The sequence below is a fragment of the Microtus pennsylvanicus genome, chromosome 6 (assembly GCF_037038515.1).
Source record: "Microtus pennsylvanicus isolate mMicPen1 chromosome 6, mMicPen1.hap1, whole genome shotgun sequence".
NCBI classification, from domain to species: Eukaryota; Metazoa; Chordata; class Mammalia; order Rodentia; family Cricetidae; genus Microtus; species Microtus pennsylvanicus.
The window spans coordinates 17682970-17698755 of record NC_134584.1 but is presented as its reverse complement, the minus strand read 5'-3'; the positions used below and the strand labels follow the sequence as shown (position 1 = coordinate 17698755).

At 36.9% G+C, this 15786-nt stretch overlaps 1 protein-coding gene and 1 pseudogene across 2 annotated transcripts in view; one reads left to right on the top strand and one right to left on the bottom strand.

Annotated features, from left to right (window-relative positions):
* The window catches only part of Cdh18 (cadherin 18), a 739086-nt gene that overhangs the window by 220116 nt on the left and 503184 nt on the right, over positions 1–15786 (top strand). The gene's annotated exons all lie outside the window — the stretch shown is intronic.
* Positions 10079–11437, bottom strand: LOC142851790 (SWI/SNF-related matrix-associated actin-dependent regulator of chromatin subfamily E member 1 pseudogene; annotated as a pseudogene).

The window sequence follows — 15786 nt, the reverse complement described above, 5'->3', positions numbered from 1 at the left end:
ATCCCTATTTGTACAGCCTTAGTTAATCTTTGTAAAAAGTCACTATAGGGTTCTCTCTGACCCTGTTTAACTCTGACAAATGATTCCATTCTCTGTCCTGGGTCTTGTACCCTGTCCCAAGCCCTTAAGGCTGCTGTAGTACACATGGAGAGTGTGTTTTCATCCAAATTAGCTTGTTCCTGAGGGTGGGAAAAGAGCCCTTCACCTAGAATTTTATCTAGGGAAATGTCAATTCCCTTTGCTTTTTCCTGCTGTTCTAATGGCATAAACCGTGCCTTCTTGTATTGACAATCTTTCCGTCAATCTGTCATAAGCTTTAGACAAAATCCGATTGTCACATTCAGCAGTTTTGATTCTCTCAGTTAGTGTTTCATTTCCTACAGAAAGGGACTGAATCTTATGGTCCAAATCAGCTTTTCCCTCTTCCATAGTAATGAATTTCTCCTTAATATCAGCCACTAATGTTTCAGTTCCTACAGAAAGGGACTGAATCTTATGGTCCAAATCAGCTTTTCCCTCTTCCAAAGTAATGAATTTCTCCTTAACATCAGCCTGGAGAACTTCAAACTGATTCTTGAGAAGATTGTTATCAGCCTGGAGAACTTCAAACTGATTCTTGAGAAGATTGTTGTCATTCTCAATTGTTTTTAAGTGTTCAATCTCTGCCTTAAGAATCCTGGATTCGTCTCGTAAAGACTTTATCATATTTCTATTATCAAACCATTTGGTGCCAATGAAAACTACGAATCCCAGAAGGATCCATAGATGTGGGGTGATAGACACCTCTTGTAAAATCTCCCACATGGTACAATTAAAAAAACTGTTAAATTCTTGAACAGTGATGTGTTCAGACATTTTATTTATAAAAGAAAATTTTTTTTACCTGCAATGATCGGTTCCTGCCAGTGGTGGTCTCTGTGTTTTTGGAGCCTGTCCTAGACCAGGCTGGCCTCGAACTCACAGAGATCCGCCTGTCTCTGCCTCCCAAGTGCTGGGATTAAAGGCGTGCACTACCACGGCTCTTGTAGACCAGGCTGGCCTCGAACTCACAGAGATCCGCCTGTCTCTGCCTCCCAAGTGCTGGGATTAAAGGCGTGCACTACCACGGCCTGGCAGGCCTCAAACTCACAGAGATCTGCCTGCCTCTGCTTCCCAAGTGCTGGGATTAAAGGCGTGTGCTACCACTGCCTGGCCAGCCTCAAACTCACAGAGATCCGCCTGCCCTTGCCTCCCAAGTGCTGGTATCAAAAGCTTGCGCCACCACTGCCCAGCCAAGTCACTTTTTATACGACCAAATCTGCCGCTGTGGCAGCTTTTGTTGCAAAACCGCAGGTACTTGAGCTTCTGCTAATTCAGGCAGTGGGGTTCCGCTGCAAAACTTAGCCAAAGCAGGCAGAATGGGCCTGTGTGGCCGAGTATGTCTCGGACTCGGCACTGGGGTCGGAGTCTCGATCTGAAAAACAGCACCCGGGTGGGTGCTGTGTTAGCTAGCGGGCTACCCGCTTGAGTCGGGGGCAAAATAGCCCGACATTGGACGCCAAAATCTAGCGGCGTAAACGAATGCAGACAGATTGTAAAAATATATATAGTTTTAATGTAGAAATAGACTTACAGAACCACCATTCCTGCGGAGACCAGGAAAACAGAAGAGAGAGCTGGGAGCAGGCTCGCCAAATTTATAGGCAGACATTAGCCCGAGGTGAACATGCCCCCCAAGGGGCGGAACATATTCCTACACTTTTTTATATCATCCCTTAATTTCTGAAAGCCAATAACTGTGCAAGAGAACACATAAACACACACATGCACACACACTGTTTTCTATCTTTATATCTATTTCTTTCTCTGTCTATTCCTCTATTTTTGTCTCTCTCTGTCTCTGCTTTTTTTCTCTCTTACTTACATACTCATTATTCTGTCTTCACTTTTTACCAGTTTTCTCACTCAGTTCTACGGGATAACAGCATATAAAGATTTTTGGATTTTGGACATTGATATTAGAGGCATAAACCATATGATAAAAGTTGATTTTTCTTATTTTGCAGTGACAAAGTTCCCAAAATAATGCCTTTATATTTCCATCTGTGAAAATTAAAATGTTTTGTGATAGGAACAAAAAGTTTTGTAAGACAAACAATTCATATTCTTTCTAATGTTATGTGAATCCCAGTTCTAATTTTTGTATATGTTTATTTGTGTGGGAATGAGGGTGTCTATAAGCTAAGAATCTAGAAATACGACATGAGTTGTGACAAAGAGACTTTAAGAGAGAGGACTGGAATATAATTTAATACTTGTGTTAATTAAGTTTATTAAGTTTCTCATTGATATTATATTATTGAAGGCAACCTGAGGGGAGCAGTGTTGGTTTTACATTACTGCTTATAAGTTAACCACTTAGGGAAAAGAGGGCAGGAACTTGGCAGAAATATGAAGGCAGGAAGGCCCTTGAGGAACACCATTTACTGACTTGCTCTCCATGACTTTCTACGCCTGCTTTCCTACACAAATGTCGACCACACACTGGGGTGGTACAGAATGTTTATGTACCCTCCTACTTTAGTCATTAATAAAAAATAATGTCCTACATATTGGTCTATAGAAATCTGAGAAAGGCATTTTTTTTTTCAACCGAGGTTTCTCTTCCTAAATAACTATAGCTGATATCAGGCTGATGAAATAAATAAATAAATGAACCGAACATGTGATATGGAAGCAAAAGAGAGTGTATTGCCTGAGAAGAATTTAATGAATCCTACAAATTCAAAGGTGGCCTAGAATATCTTCTTTCCAAAGCAAGCAACTAACAGGCAGGGAATGAGTGATGTCAGCAATGGGGGAGGGCAGGAGCCTGAAGAGAGGCCAAACAAAACTAAGGAAACCTACAACACACAAAACCTACAACACACACACTCATACAGACAGAGAGAGGGAGAAAGAGAGAGAGAGAGAGAGAGAGAGAGAGAGAGAGAGAGAGAGAGAGAGGAGAGGAGAGGAGAGGAGAAGAGAAAATAACTTCAAAATATTTTTGTATTGTGTTACCAAAAAGAAGACTGTAAATGCTATAACCTTTCTTTTCTCTTATTTAAAAACAGAAAGTAAATGAAACAGTATCAACTTGTTCTAACCCAATGGAGAGTTACTTACATAAAGAAAAGAAACAAAGTATCTTCTCTTCCTTTTGCCAAAAAAAAGCAATACAAAATAGAAGTTGGAGGTTGAGATTAAAATTGCAGCTTTAACTCCCATTAGATAAAGACTTTAGAAATGAAAACTAATATGGATTTAATGATGCTTTACAAACAGATGCTAAATAGTTCCAAGTATAAAACAGTTTAATTGGGCATTATTGTTAGTAGTTTGCTTCAGAAGTAATATGTTTTAAATTAAACTTGGATTTGTAGAATGCATTCAAATATTGTGACAGAGAAAACTTCAAAAAATTTATTTAAAATAGAGAAGTAAAAGAAATCATAAAATTTATAATCATTTTGTATAGAATGGGAGATGTGAAAGGTCAAATCATTAATTAGCGGTTTGTTCTTTTTATGATCCTGGGAACAAATTCAGAAACTTCTACATGATAGACAAGTGCATTATTCTGGGGTTACTGTCCCAGACTGGCTGGATTTTCTTTTTCTGAGATTAGCTTTCTTTGTGCAAGTTAGTATTCTTCTGAGTTGGTCTTCAATATGATAAGATTTTTAAGCATACATCATGATTCACAGATTTATATATGTATGTGTAAAACATTATTCCATGACAGAAAACCCTCTTATAAGTCAGGAGCATTAATCATGAACTATGATGGGTCATGACACAATTACAATTTATAGCAATTGATAATTCTGATGTCAATCCACCAGAGAAATTATTCTCCATTGGGCCAATCCATTAGCAAGACTTATGGGTCTTTGGAAACTTTTATTTTCATCTCTAATTTTGTTTGCATAATAACAACTATGATATCTCCACATTACCACACATTGTTATTCAATGTATACTTGTAATCTCATGATTACATCTCAAACTTATGGGCACATATATTTGTGGATGGTCAGGAAGATGACCTACACTATGTTCTATACATTGTGGTGAGCAACTTAGAAGCTGGCTCTCTATCCTTGTCTTATCTACAGAAAAAATTGGCCAGACATGTGCTCTTTCAGACAGATCACAAACAGAACTTTTCGCAGATTTTACTTATGAAATTGTAGGTGGCTGGCCTTGTACGATCTAAACCCTTCAGAGGATTTACAGTGAACTAGGGAGATATTATAGGTGTCTGTCCTTGTTCTGTCATAGTCCTTAAAGAGATCAATAGTATCTATGCTGTCCTAAGTGTCCTTGACCAGCCCCTCTCTGCTTTGATACAAAATAGCAATTAACACTCTCTACCAGTTTTTGACTCAAGATTTTAGATTCAAGAGACAATAAACTAGCTGTTTTTGTGTAGGTTCTGAGATTAAGGTAATGTGAAAGGATGTTAACTAACTAAATCTATATTTACTAATCACACTTAGGAAATGTAAAATAGTACACACATTCTTTGCCTCTTAGATTTTTTCATTGGCTTAGTCTTTTCCCTCTGTTACCAGCAGCCCCTTTTAAGAGATAGCAGACACCTCCTCACAACTGCAGCTACAACTGGCTACAAACAAGCAGATACTTTTTGCTATGTATCTTCAAAGAATCCTGTGTCCTGAGAATTTGGCTTGTAGTTTCTTTTTTCACTAACAAGATTCTAATGTGTGTGTGTGTGTGTGTGTGTGTGTGTGTGTGTGTGTGTGTTGGGAATTTGTAATGGAGGAAAAATAAGATTATGAAGAAATAATATTGGAAGAATAAGAATGTAAAATGTAGAGAAATAAGAGTGTAGAATGTAGAAAAATGAGAATGTTAAAATTGCGACAGAAAATTAGAGCTAAGAAATTATTGACAATTAGGACAATAGAAATAGAAGTAAGGAAGAAATAAAGAAAAATGATCCTCAGATTCTGTGTGGATATTATAGAAATCTTTCAATTCCCACTCTTGAGAAGCATTTCTCTTCTGGAACCCCGACTATGGGCTGGGAGCTGGTCTCTTAACCTTTACACTCATACATAACACCCAGCCTATATATGCCACATTTCAACTGTGACACAAAAATAGAACACATTTCATACAAAGTTTGTATTCCTACTATTTTTATCTAGCAATATCCCTCTTCTCATTCTTGTAAGATGCATCTGTGTGACACATCCTTGTTTCTATATAACTCATAGAAGTAGGTCAGAAGAAAATCTGTCACAGTTGACAAAGTGATGCTACAAAGGAAAAAAAAAATATCCTTGAAGGAAGAGGAGAACAAGGGCAGGACTGAAGGTCTTGGACTGAAGACAACTTCCAAGGAAACTATACACTTTCTAAACATAGCCAAAGGATAACTCGGACGACACTTTGTAAAAATTTAGTAATTCTAATTTAATGCAAATTACATATTGAAGTTTTTCTTTCTTTATTTTCCAGAATAGCCTAGCCTTGTGAGCATCATAGTTATGGTCATTTCAAATAAATATCTTTAGCTTATATTCAATTCAGAAGTGCCTTGCCTGAGGATTCCAGTTCACAAAGTAATGAAACATATAGATCATTTATGACAGTAAGAATAATTATAAAAATAAGTGCTGAAAATGCCCTCATTTTCAAGCCTGTGTCCAAACGCTTTCATGTGTGTGTGTGTGTGCATGTGTGCATTTGTGCACAGTGTTACATAGATAAAGAAAGATAAATACTTTAATAATAATTATGATTTTGCTGAATAATCTTGATAACATTGAAGTATTAATGCTTATACTTAGTGAAACAAACTTTTAAATATTTTATTCTTTTACTAAAATAAATTATTATTATTACCCTTTTAGTGATACCATCTATTATTTTTAAGGCTTTGGGAAAGTTTTAGATATTAGAATAATTTTAGTTTTTATTACGCTACTATGCTATAATTAATTAATTAAAATTTTTGCATTCTTAATTTGCTATTAAAATAATTCATAATACTTTCATCGTGATCACAGTCATTAATCTGGAAGGAAGAGAAAATCTTTACCTCCAATGTGACTTGGTAATCTATGCAGATGATGTATAATTTTAGATATATTGCAAAATGTGAGAAATGGGGAGATTTCTACAAATTCACTTGTGTTAGTCTGAGTGCTTTATGCATTTTGTATAATCTTGGTTGGTTACCACTAGGGGGAACCAAATCCACTGGCGTTTGAATCAGTATTTTTATCATTTACCCAGTGGTACAGTTCACTGCTTATTATATATTTGTTTCCAAAATTTTCACAATAGTTATTTTGTATATGAAAGAAATCTTTGCCAATGACAGTATTAGTATTAAAAGAACTTATTCCTTTGTTTAAAGATAAATACATCCTAAATACTTTTTTGGGCTCTACTTCACTGACCTATTAAGGAGAACATTTCACAAATATCTTACAAGGAGGACAATATTGAAGACCTGTGCCTTTTCATCCCTCCTTTCCCTGTGAATTGCTTTCTATTTTTAAAACTTTGTTATTTATACATGTTGTGTATAAGTGTGTCTCTATATTCATGGCGTAGAACATGTTTAGAAGTCAAATGTCTACGGAAGAAAATTTATATCTCCTTCTATCAAAGGTGTCAAGAGGGCAGCTTGAACCCCAGTGGTAAAGTTTGGTGGAATACCGTTTTCCTATGGAGTCATCATTATAAAAGGCTATGTTAATCATCATCAAAAGTCCTCAGCAAATTTTTATGCTGACTATACTGTCTATTTCTGTTTTCTGGGGTTTTTTTTGTTTGGTTTGAGAGAAATGCAATGAATATTTAACAGCTGCCATACTATATTGTAATTAAATAATATATAATATATATATTATATATAACTGGTAGTAAGAAAACTATTTCAAATATTTGAAAAAAAGTCAGTCACCTAATTAAACAAATAGGAAGTCCAGATAAATGTAATTTCCCTACAAATTATTAACAGCCATTATTTCAAGGAAAAGAATGACAAGGAACACCAAGCATATGCAATAATTATATTATATGTACATATACAAGCACGATTTGTTTTGTACAAACACCTGATAAGAAGCTAAGAAGGAACATGCTATTTCCCTTTACAGTTGGGGAGGAATCATTCATAAACATTTAAAAAAAAACATGTCAGAAGAAAGATGATGGAGCCTGATAGAGCTAGTCACATGTATATATAGTTAAATGTATATGTAGAAATGACAGGTAGGAGGTAGTATCCAGATAAATAAACTTAAGGCCTGCCCCTTCTGGGAAACGTCAACCAGTAAGCAACAATCTCCTAAATGTCCTATGAACTTCTAAACTGTGAGCACAGCATGAGACCAAGACATCTAACCCAGAGCCTCTAAGGCTCACTTCAGATCCAAACTGTGACAGCATCCTTGAGGGAAATGAACAGGATGATGATAACTGAGCTATAGAGGATCAGAGTTTTGTTTTATAGGTAATCAATCAACAACATGGTTTAAGCAGAAATGCTTAGATTTCAGTATCTCAGTACCTGAAATTAAGATACCAAGTCAAAATCTGGTTAGTGCTGAAAAGAGAACAAATATGATTTGAGAATGTATTTTAAATTCTTATCTGTCTTTCTATAGGTCTATGTGGAAAATTCAATTTCTCTAGGTTATGGAAGTTTTACTAGGACAATAAGTACTGTATGCAAACACCCTGCTTATTTTCAATGGACATTCAGTGTTTCATGTGAAGCGACATAGAACTTCTGCTATTCAAGTGCTTGATTGGCAGAGACTTATGAGGAAGGCTGGACTCCTATGAGAAGAACATGGCAGGACATGGATTATATGAGAGTTTACTATTTAATGAATTTGAGAAATATCAATTATATTTCTCATAATTAAGAAACCTAAAGATATGACTTAATTCCAAATAAATAAATACTAAGAAATTAGCTTGGCTGTGTACTAATCTAGAGATAAGAACTGTAAGTAATATAATATAATATAATATAATATAATATAATATAATAGGTATTTTACATTTGCTTTCTTTTTTTCCACTTTGTTTTTTCTATTTTTTAAATGAGGTTTGTGGGTTTTTTTAAAAAAAGAAAACAAACGTTTTTTTTTTTATTTTACATATCAATCCAAGTTCCCATTCCCTCCCCTCCTCCCATTTCCTCCATTTACCCCTCCCCACAACCCAACCCCCATTCACTCCTCAGAGAAGGTAAGGCACATTGCTTTGGGGAAGGTCCAAAACCCTCCTTACTATACCTAGGCTGACTAAAGTATCCTTAAAAAAAAAAAAAAAAAAAGGTTCCCAAAAAAATAGTACAAGCAGTAGGGATAAATCCTGGGGCCACTACCAGTGGCCCCCCAGTCTACTCCAGCCCTCCTGCTTGCTTCCCAGTCTGGCTGGAGTTTGTGAGCTCCTGTTAGCTTAGGTAGACTTTTTCAGTGGGTGTACCCATCATGGTCTTGACCTCTTTGCTTATATTCTCACTATTCCCACTCCAAATGGTCTTTGGGAGCTGAGCCCAGTGCTCTGCTGCAGGTCTCTGCCTCTGTTTCCATCCATTGCTGGATAAAGGTTCTATGATAATATTTAAGATATTCATCAGTCTGACTACAGGCAAGGAAGTTTGGGCACCCTCTCCTCTATTACTTAAGGTCTTAGCTGGGGTAATCCTTGTGGATTCCTGGGAATTTCCCTGGTGCCAGGTTTCTTGTTAGCCCCATAATGGTTCCCTCAATCAAGATATCTCATTCCTTAATATTATCTGTGTCCTTCCTCCATGTCAACTATCCTCTTGCCTCAAGTTCTCTTTCCTCCTCTTATCTCCACTTCCCCTTTCACCTTCTCTTCTCCCCATAACTCCATGCTCCCAATTTTGTCAGGCGACCATGTCTGTTTCCAATTTTCAGGTTTAACTAGATATGTTTTTTTTGTTTGTTTATTTGTTATTAGGGGAGCTCACCTTGTTACTTAGCTTATCCAGGATCGTGAACTATAGGCTCAATATCCTTTGTTTAAAGCTAGTATCCTCTTTTTTTTTATCTTCATATCTTTATTATGTTTGGACCTTTAAGAAACATATACCATAATATATACCACTATTCAGTAAAAATCTATTCTAGGTTTTAGGAAGCACACACCACAAACTATCTTGTTTCTGGTCTCTAAGACTACCAAGTATTTATCAAAAAGGTAGGCTCTGATCTATGGAATCTCAAGCCTTGAGGTTTTCATCACTGTAAAATATGTTCAAGTGGATAAACTTTATTACTGTTTTTCTGCTGGAACAGGCTAAGTTTTAAGTTTGTAGTCCATTATAGGAATATTCCATTCCTTAAACTCTGTTGTCTATCATGTCTTTGGAAAACCAACCTGGTTTAAAAAAAGTATTTCTTTTCCCCTGTACAGTGAGGATGAATTTCCCAGAACACATCCCGTATTAACCAGAATGAAAACACTACAGATAAAGTACATGTGCTGTGCTCACTCTAACGACTATTCACACCGTAACTACTCTACCATGGAGACAATCGCACCAGTCTACCCTGGAAGAGAACTCCTGGATCTGACACTAGAAATACAAAGGGTAACAAGTTAACAAACGTACTCACATGACGTTTTCAAGAGGGTCCTCTGTACAAGAACACAGGACAGGGGCTCGGAAAGCTGTGGACAGGGCTGGGAGGGTAAAGCTATGGCTTTGCTGAGCGCCCACGTGAGATGAAGGAAGGCATTTGTAAGAGTAGATTCTGCAGCATCGAAGGTAATTCTCGAAAAGAGCTGGGTGTCTTCTCAATTAATCTCAGTTCTGAGGCTTCAGAAGTGGAGAGCTACCAACAGCATCCAAAGGAAAGCCATTTCCGAGATGCTGAGAAAGGTGCGTGCCTGACACCAGGCTGTGATGTTGATGGTTGAAAAGACTTTGGTGGTATCAATGGAAAAGGAAATAATTAATACACAGACCACATAACACCATTAAAACCAAAAAACATTTTTTTTCCATTTAAGAAAGTTTTAGGACACATAAAACAAGGCAACATTTATTCCTTCTTCTCGTCTTCTGGCATGGGGTCTGTGGGTGGCTCCTCTACTGTGGCACTGTTGCTCTCTGAGCCAGTATTACTATCACTGGTCCCTTCGACCTCCATGCTGTCAACCCCCTCCTGCCCACTCTCCTTGTCCTCAGGAGTAGATGTGCCTTCTTCACCATTCTGCTGGCTCTCTGTTGTTTCTTCCAGGTGTGTCTCCTCTGTCTCCATAGGGATGCTCTCTTCATCCTTCTTCTCCTCAGCTTTGTTCGTTGCTTGCTCCTCCTCAGGGGCAATGCTGCCCTGACTGCGCTCGGCTTGCTCCACTGCTTCCTTCTCCCGCTCCTCCTGCCTTTTGCGGGCCTGCTCCTCTGCCTGTGCAATTTCGGCTGCGATTTTCTCCATGTCTACTTCCACCTTCAGACCGCATAACCTTTTAAGTTCATTGTTAAAGGAATTCGTGCTTTCCAGGAATTTCCTCTTCTTTTCCTGGTGTCGCTCCTCTATCTGAAGAAGTTCGGCTTCCAGTTTTCGCTGATGAACCAATAAAGACTGGACCTGTCGCTTGAGGACCTGCATTCTGGCTGTTGTGACAACCGACCGCACATCAGGGACCACGCTCTCACTGAGGATCTCACTGATGAGGCGGTAGTGTCTCTGGAAACGGGCGGTAGCTGTATGCTTCATTGAAAAGCCGTCATCATAATCATCTGGATCCTCAGCAGGCTGAATGCTCATATAAGGTTCTCCTTTCTCCATGCGAGACTGTCTCTGTCGACTTTCTTCCTCTAACGCAGCTTCGGCACGACTTTTTGCATTAATATATGCAAGGTATGCAGGGGAATTGTGATAGGCCTTCATAGACTCATTGTACTCTATCTTTTCGGCTTCGTATTCGTTTAAATATTCTTGTTTCTCTTCATCAGTGAGATCTCGCCACATGCCACCAATAATCTTGCCAATTTCCCACAACTTTAGGTCAGGGTTGGAAGCCTTTACTTGGTCCCAGACCTTTCTGCTGTACCTCATGTAGGGCATCAGCGGCTTATCTGGTGGCTTTGGAGGCTTTGGAATCGTGATACCAGATGACGCCGTGACCCGGCTGTTGGTGCCCGGGTTCCCTCCCAGCCTGTAGTTGTTGTAGGCGAGATGACTGTATGGATTGTATCCCACAAAACCTGGTGTGCTGGGCATTTGTCTTGCAGGAGCTGGGGTGGGAGGTGGGGCATAAGATGGTCTTTTTGACATTTTGGAAGATTAAGTTCTCAGTTCCTTAAGAATGAATCTGAGACACCGCGGGCCGAAAAGGCGCCCGCAGCTCTGGCTTCGCTTCCCTTTGTCCCGCGCTCGCCCCGCCCCTCCAGCTAGTATCCTCTTATGATGAGCATTTACCATATTCATCCTTTTGGGTCTGGGTTATCTCACTCATGATGCTGTTTTCTAGTTTTTTAGTAACTCCATCTACATGCAAATTTCAAAATGTCCTTATTTTTAATGCTGAGTAGTACTCTAATGTGTAAATGTGCCACATTTTCTTTATCCATTCTTCGGTTAAGGGCCATCTAGGTTGTTTCCAGGTCCTGGCTCTTACAAATAATGCTGCTATGAACATAGTTGAACAAATATCTTTGTAGTATGATTGAGCATCTTTTGGGTATATGCGCAAGAGTGGTATTGCTGAATTCTAAGGTAGATTGATTCCCAATTTTCTGAGAAACCCTTTTCATGATAGGGTCTCTCTGTATAACAGTCCTGGTGTACTGGAACTCTCATTCTATACCAGGCTGACCTTGAACTCACTGACATCCATCTTTGTCTGGTTCTCACAATCAGGGTTTAAAAGTGTGCACCATTACCTCCCGGCCATATTCTACATTTTCTACAGAGAATAAACATCAGAAGGAACATGGTGATCACATTATTAAATTCAATGCTCACAAAACAGAATCTGGGATTCTCTGTGTTAAATGAACAAAAATTATGTCAGTCTGGGCTCTGGGTACATAAATCCAATCACATTAAAATATATATGAATAACAAAAAAGAATCTATTCCACAGGAAAGATAGCTAGAGTCACACACACACAAATAAATAAATGAAATGAAATGATAACTATACTCAATTCAAATTAAAGTAATGCTAAATTGAAGCATGTTATAAATATAGTTGGGCATATTACTACATTATGAATAAGAAATATAGAAAGTACCTGAGAAAGAAAAATAACTCATAGAAAGATAATGATTCTAAGAAAACTACTCAATATGAAAAGTAAAAGACTTACAAAATACTAAATATCCTAGTAATATTTCAGGAATTGTTTAATTCATGACCTGTCTCCCAACTGAAAATTCATTCCTCTTCTGGGAAAGCCCTGGAAAAGATAACCCCAATTTGTTAATCACATTCAGTATTCTCTAGAAATTGTATACCCAGGGGGATACGAGAATATTAACCAAAACAATATTAAAATGCTCAAGTATCTTTATTTGAAGTTCATGATTCAACCTTAATTTACTTTGCTGACTTTTGTAAATACATGAATCAAAATTTTGAGCTAAGAGTCTAATAAACAATCTAGTGTTAGATGTTTGTTGAAGAAATTATGATTCAACATCTAGACAGATTTTAAAGAGGTCAAGATTTATTCCCTATCCTCATCACCCTGGCATTCTAATCTGGCAAAGATCAGAAGTAGCAGACACATGTTGTAAACAAATTTTGATCAATTGTCAATCAGAAATTTTAACAGACATTGCATATAGCCACTATGAACATAAAATTATCCCAGCTTCCTTAACTGTATGCTTTAAATATATATGCTATCCTGTGGTTTTGCTTCTTTGATCTTTTGTATCGCTGGTGACTCCAATGTACCTAAGACTCCAAACCTCCATCTAAGAGGACATTTATGCCTTCCTTATTATTCTTCATCCAAAACTCATGCCAACCACATCTCAACATTATTTCATTATTCATAGGAGAGACTAGGAGTTCCTGAAGCACAACATCTATTCAATGAGAGAGAAAGAGAGAGAGAGAGAGAGAGAGAGAGAGAGAGAGAGAGAGAGAGAGAGAGAGAGAGAGAGAGAGTTGTAGTCCCAGGTTGCAGTTGAGGTAGTATGATTATGTAAATGGCAATATCATCATCTTATTTATCTACCATGCTGCTGACATTGGAAGTTGAGTGTTCTTACTTTTATCATTCTTCCACTCAGCAAGTTTCTTCTTTACTTGGGCAGCTGTTCTTAGCTTCAGGACACAAGCATTTTTTTAAAACTTGGTCAATATTTACTTAGTATCATAGAAATTGTCTTTTTATTATTAGAGATAAGCATAAAACATAATTCACAATGAAAACATGAAAGAGTGATCTGAAGTGAAGCCCCACCTTCATGAGCATAAAGCTCATTAGAATTTTCATCGATTTCACTGACAGTTATTTGAACAGTGGCTGGGATCAAGGAAAGGATAGAGTTACCCAAATGGCCAAAGAAAGAGACTGTCTTCCTACTTAGTGTGTTGATGTAGCAACTAGATTCACTGCAGGATTCATGGGAGGGAACAAGGAAGACAGACAGAGAGGATAAGGATCAAAGTACATCTTCACATGCATAAATATATGGGTCTCTGTTTATATAAAACTGGAAATGATTGTGGCTCCACTCAATATTCAATAATTGGCTTTTTTCTAGTTAATATTGTATAATAATTTTAAGTACAAATATTCCAATTGGGAAACAGTAACTTTACCATGAAATTTTCTAGTAAGCTTTTCTGTTATAATTTCAAGCATTCATTAAATTACAAAAGAAAATTACATTTGTCTTTTAATTAGAATAATATGTTTTATCCTGTCAGAATGCTTTAACCAAAAGGCTTGTAAATAGTATTGAGTTAACCAAAAATAGCAAATAAAATTGATACTAGATAATGCAGTACAAATTGATTTTGAAATAAATACCATTTTTACACAATAGAGAAAGGTTAATTTAGACTTTTGCCTGGCAAAAATACAAGTTGTTTTTGAAACTAAATAATATAGCCATTGTTAGCATATTTTTGCTATGAACTTTGTGTGAAATCCTAACTTGTAAAAATTAGTATGGATATTCAGATAGAAAAGTTCTCCAACAAGCCAGGCGGTGGTGGCGCACGCCTTTAATCCCAGCACTCGGGAGGCAGAGGCAGGCGGATCTCTGTGAGTTCGAGACCAGCCTGGTCTACAAGAGCTAGTTCCAGGACAGGCTCCAAAACCACAGAGAAACCCTGTCTCGAAAAACCAAAAAAAAAAAAAAAAAAAAAAGAAAAGTTCTCCAACAAAAGAGAAGCTTCCAAATATCCAGGTTGTGATAACATTTCACATTGACTTCTAGCAGGAAAAAAACAAAAACAAAACAAACAAACAAACATACAAAAACTCCTCTGCTATAAAGTAGTGTCAGAGCTACTGTTATCATATACAATATCAGCCTGTTAAATACAGTTGATACAGTTGTTTAATGATTAAATACTTGACATATATTTCTTGAAACGAGACTGCAGAAACTCTTCACCAAAGCAATTTCACATGTTCCATATAAGACTCAGATTTCAGAGAATCTGAATGTCACAGGGCATTGTTAAAAGATGCATTAATTTATCTCCTGTGACATTTGCAACTTCTACAAATTTGATAGGAAGCAAGTACTGAAAATGTGCCCTGTGTTCTAAATTTTAATGAAATATGAAATGCAAGTAGTTTCTAGTTGATTATTATGTCTATTATTTAAATAAGTTTTATGTAGCTATATTTTTAAAATTGGAAATCACAAGAGAAAAGCTTTGTAAATAGTATACAATGTGTGACATTTATTGAGAACATAACCATCAATATGTTTTAATATAAGTTAATTTTTATCAAATGAATTACCTATATAATTAAAATAAACAGTATAAAACGGGATTAATATTTTAGTAAAATATGAAAATTTATAGCTGATATTTAGGTTAATTAACATAATTTTATAAGTGATCTGAAAATTAAAGTGAGTATTAAATGAAAAGAAATACAGAAACTGAGAGAGATATAAATGATCATCCTCTCTATAGAGAAGCTGTTGTGAGTTTATGGTTCCTGGGGAGAGTTACTTTATGAAGGGAAGGACTACTGGTAAATTCCCCTTGCCCAGGTACATGATTCTGCTCCCTTATACATACAGACTTACTGGACTTATTGAGTTAAAAAAATAAAAAGGAAGCAAGATAGACAGACATGAAGTTGGTAAATAAATATAATGGCAAGAGTCTTGGCATGAGCTCGATATTGAAGAACAGGTAGATATGATCAGAGTATGTTGTATACATGTATGAAATTTTCCAAGAATACATTTGTGAAAAGACTAAAATATGAATATCCAGTTGCTGTTGCTTTTAATACTAATTAAATGAACCTGGAAGCAAAGCATATTTTTCTTCACAAATCAAACTCCTATAAAATGATCATTATGATTCCATAAGTGTAAATCACTAAGTTAAATCTAAATACAAGAATGAATACTATGTTGTGCACTGCTGCATTGACCTTGGACTTCCTCTACCAGTTTATTGGTGGGTTACCCTTCAAAGAAGGAAGGAGGCAGAAATCTGCTTCAGGTTATGTCTCATGTCTAGAGCATACCAGTGGTCTTGGTAGTAAACCGCTTTCTTTATGAAAACCCTACC